The sequence below is a fragment of the Camelus dromedarius genome, chromosome 2, assembly GCF_036321535.1.
Source record: "Camelus dromedarius isolate mCamDro1 chromosome 2, mCamDro1.pat, whole genome shotgun sequence".
Taxonomy (NCBI): Eukaryota; Metazoa; Chordata; class Mammalia; order Artiodactyla; family Camelidae; genus Camelus; species Camelus dromedarius.
Window position 1 is genome coordinate 27,271,758 of NC_087437.1, and position 5,038 is coordinate 27,276,795.

The window sequence follows — 5,038 nt, forward strand, 5'->3', positions numbered from 1 at the left end:
AAGGCCGCCCGATTTTGAAGAGATGATGGAGGGTTTGGGAATAGAACAAAGGCTACTTGATGGCAAATGTCCTTGTCCTTTTGGCTGAGGTAGTCCTGTTCCGCCTTCGGTTTCACCGGCAGATATATGGCTGCCTTCCTGATGTTGTGTAAAATGCCACCACCGAAAAACAAAGCCAACAGACCTGGTGATGACCTTTTTTTCTCTTTTCTCTCTGAATTATCAGTGTTCAGAAAATGTTGCCTCCCTTTTAAAGATGTCTGAAAATTGTCATAAATAGCAATAAAAGAGGCAAAAGAATCCCAGGGTCTGTGTCAAAGGGGTATGTGACTCGGAGAGGTTCACTGTAGCTATGGAAACATAATTAATGCTATCAAGACCTTGACTTGAAATTATGTTTATAGAAGAATGTAAATGTCACTGTCTCTTGTTTTGAGAAGACAACGTTTTATAAACAATGAATGAATCTTTCCAGTTTATGCGAAGCATTTCTCATTTTGTCAACTGGCCGATAAAGTCAGGTTACCACTTTTTAATTCCTTCTTATTCCTGTTCCCCAACAAATGAGAATAATAATTTTCTTCTTTAAAAAAAATCCACCCTCTACCTTTAAGAAGAAAATCAATTTTTACTTTTCTTAACTGATTCTTACAGCATTTAAATATAAGTCAGCATCAATTCTCCCAATTTGCTTAATTTCTATCCTAATGTCATGAAACAAACCTGCCCTATTGGTAGCTGAAACATGAAGGAAACTGCCTTCTTTCTTGTTCTGTATTCATAGAGGCTAAAATGCTTTCTTATCTCAGAAACACAGCATCCGAGTCACAGACTACTGATGGGATAAGATGCGTTTTGTAAATTACGTGGAAAATCTTTACATTTGTGGCAGTGAGTTCCCCCCACCTTGTGTAAAGCATAACTTGACATTTATTCTTTTCCTTGCAAAGGCTGTTTTATCTTTTGACTATTTCTATTCCCCTAAATGGTAGCTAGGTCCACTGAATACTTCCAGGACTAAAATAGAAGTATTATCTCCCTGATTCTAATGTAGACTGGCTAGGAGAGTTTCAGCAGAAATAATAAGGCTTTTGATCACAGGTTACTTGGAGCAAGATGCTTTAGTGTTATAGTTAAAATATGCATAATTCAATTGTTTGATCATATCATATATTAGTACCAGGAAAATCACCTTAATATTTTGTGCTGTTTGTTCAGTGATTGAATTGATATCTGAAATAGAAAGTCCATTACCTTCTAACCTTTTCAGGCTACATGAGAGAAAAACACCTTTCATCTTAATGTTGTATGACAGATTTTGCAATACCTTTTAACATTTGAATTCAGTCATCTTTCCCTTATTTGAAGATGGTGAAGGTAAACAGTTTTTCGGAAGCTGAATCTAGATGATATCTCTGTTCAGAACTACTTTTCTCGGGATCATTGAAACATTTGGAGGTCAGAATCTAGTGTTATCTCAGGGGTGTAGGGACTCTAGATTCTCATGTTACTTTTATTTCTAAAATAATAACCATATGGTACTTTTAATGATGAAAAGTAGCTCTTAAAAGTAGGCAGAGATTTTTATGAAGAAAGCAAGCACAAGAAAAGATCTTCAACAGGCTTTCTAGTTTTATGTTTTCACATATTAAATGCTGGGTGCCTGAGTGACATTATGTGCACAGAAAAAATGCAGATCATGCCCTTAATGTGGTTGTTTGAAGAAGCAGCTAGAGGAAAACACGCAGGCTTTGAGAAAAGTAATTACCTGAGAAGTTGTGTTATTGGCTCCCAACCTGGAAATGAAAGAGAAAACATCAAGAAAACGACTCACTCTGTTCAACCCTTATATCCTCAGACCTCCTCAGCCTCAGCCTTCCTAGGGATGTCTCTTTCTGCAAATAGTTATACCTGAAGCATTTTAAATGTAAATCTATCTTGGAAACTTCTCGTGCGGCCAGCGTAAAAGCTGACTACTTCCACACCTGAAATCCCTCAGGTTCTAGAGAAATGAGACAATGAGAGCATCTTACCGGAGACAGCTAAAGATTTCCGTCCATTTGTCAAGAAATGAAATCTTCTTGGTTATCTCCTCTAAATCCAGCTCTTGGGAGCTTTGTTCTCGGTCCGAGGGCTCCATGGCCATTTAGATAATGTAAGGAATTGGATGAAGGAAGTTGTTAAGATGGGAGAGAGGGGTCTGCGGTGAAGTGAGATGGTTGGCACCGATGCCCAGGTGAAGCCTGCAGCTCCTACTCTTGACCAGCAAGGAGATTGGAGATCACACCACACAGCTGCCGCTCTGGGCTCTCTGTAAGTCCCTGTGATCGGATCATGATTAAACTTTCAAAAGAGGTGGAATACGTTCTATTTTTCTTCACCGTATAGATGCCATGAATGTTTAATCAAAGACACAGATTTATAAACAAAGGGACTGCAATTACTTACCTGTATCAAATCGACTGGGATAATTTAATTGATGAGAGATACCACGCTGGTGGAATGTGATAGCACCTTATGCTGTGGTGTCTCCTTGGAAATACGTAGTCAGAGGACGAAAGCCATTATGTTGATATCAAAAAACAATACTGACTCCTGTTGGGTAGGATGTAGGCCAAGGAAGAAACTGGCCAACAGATATTTGATATAGATTTCAGTACACAGAAATCTTATGCAATTTGAAAGGGGATTGGTTTAATTTGGTTCAGGGAGAAATTTAAAAGTATGTCTCTGCCTATTAGCTGAATGAATGGTAGCCATACTAACTGGCATAATAAAGAATATTGATAGTTATGAAGGTTAATTTTATGTGTCAACTTGCTAGGCTATGGTACCCAGTTTTTGATCAAATAGCAGCCTAGATATTGCTGTGAAAGTATTTTTTAGATGTGATTAACATTTAAATAGTAGATTTTGAGTAGAGCAGATTATTCCTCATAATGTGAGTGAGCCTCATCCAATCAGTTGCATAACTTAAGAGAAAAGACTCAGGTCCCACAAGGAAAAGGAAATTGGCCTCCAAACAGCCTTCTGACTCGAGTCTACAACATTAACTCCTCCCTGGGTCTCTAGCCTGCCAGCCTGCCTTGCATTTTTCAGACCTCCCAGCTACTACTGTCATGTGGCCAATTCCTTAAAATAAATCTCTCTTTATATACATATATATAGAGAGAGAGCTCCCTATCCTGTTGGTTCTGTTTCTCTGGAGAACCCTGAGTGGTATCATGGTGTTTATCAAAAACAATTACTGCTTACCAGTAGAAGTGTTCCTGTCTCCTCTGACTTGGTTGAATAGTGAAATTGGACCTCTTCAGCAGGAAGTCACTTTGTCTATGACATTTCTGATCATGAGTTTTGTAAAATCCTGGGAAAACTAAGAGGTCAAGGCAAAGATTTATGTGGATTTATTTTGACTAGCATGGTCATGGCTGAGGGGACTGGTTATATATATTATTATGAAGACCTTGAAACACACAGCAAGTCACCACATCAAACAGAGGTGGATTTAGAAGTGTCCGCAGTTTAGCTTGGGAATGCTCTACCTCCAGTTTCTTAAATTTATTTTTGGTGATTGTTTAACCATTTCATGTTCACAAGTCCTATAAACTTCCACCAAGTTCAGTATTTTTATTGTAGACATAAAAAGCGTGAAGAAATCCTTTCTTATTTTCCTCCTCTAACCATAAATCCTCCTTTAAAAAAAGCTTTACTCTGCTTTCCTCTTTATAATTTTATAGTTTAAATGTTGGCATCACTATTTAATATTTTGGGGCACCCCAATCCCCAGTATAGAAAAAAAAATTAAAAATTCCTTGATCTTTGCTCTCAAATAATCTAAAAGTGATAAATGTTTTGGAATTTCCTATGTAGAAAGCCATATTAAAAAATTAATTCTGGATCTGCCATTTAAATAATTTAACAACCCAAAACCAAGAAAAGGGAGTAGCTAAGAAAACTATTTATCTTAAGGATCATTATTAAATCTGTATATTTGGGGCAATGTTTGTGTCCTGATTTACAGAAAATTCTGTAGAGGTAGAAGCATATGCCCCAGCGACCAGACAACTTATCAATACACCCTTTTGTTGGGTTCAGTAAAAATATTTTGAGTATTTCCTGTGGGTCAGGCACCTGGAGATGTCAAGGTGAATAAGATGTAGTTCCTGCTCTCTCCAGTGGAGGAAACAGACACACAGGGAGCGGAAAATGCTGGGGGACAGTGGCTCATGGGGCTGTGGGAGCACAGGGGACACATAGGAGAACAGAGTGGTAAGGAGCATCGCCTCTAGGCCCCTGCTGCTTTAGTTTTGAATCATAGTTTGACCTCTTACTAGCTGTATGGCCTTGGACAAGTTATTTAACCTCTCTGTGCCTCAGTTTATTCATCTGTGAAATGGAGATAGTATCATATCTTTCCCATATTGAGACTTCTAAACTATGAAAATGGTGTATCACTCTACTTATGTAGACCTTTTTTTCTTCTCTTGTTTAATCCTTAAAAGTAGAATCAAATGATACGGTTATTTTATAAACTTCTGCTACATATTGCCAAATTTTATTATTGTTTGTGAACATCCTTTGCCTAGCCTTTCTGACCCCTTTTATTCCTAAGTTGGAATTCATGGTCCCATTCTTTTCAATAAAGAAAGTGCTGTCTTTACTGTCTCTCTCTTTTCAGTTAGATGTTGATAAGGGTTCTATAAATGGAAAGGGCTGGTTTCTGGAATACACCAGGAGTTGAGAATGTGATTCAGCAACCACCACTCTCCTGGGCATTTTGTCAACAGACTTAAAAGCAGGAGCCTGAATATAAGACGTAGGGTGGAAAGAAAAGGTGGGATTGGAGGACCCTGGGCCAGATCTGGAGAGATAGGGCAGGGGAGGGGTACAGAAATGCAGAATCTGGGGTTGTACTCTTCACTTTTTAATACCTTTGCTCCCACCCTATGGCACATGAAGTCACCTAAAACTCCTGTCCAAAGACTACCCCTGATGCATCAAAAAGTTGGGACTGAACACGGGGTCTCTTGAAGCAATG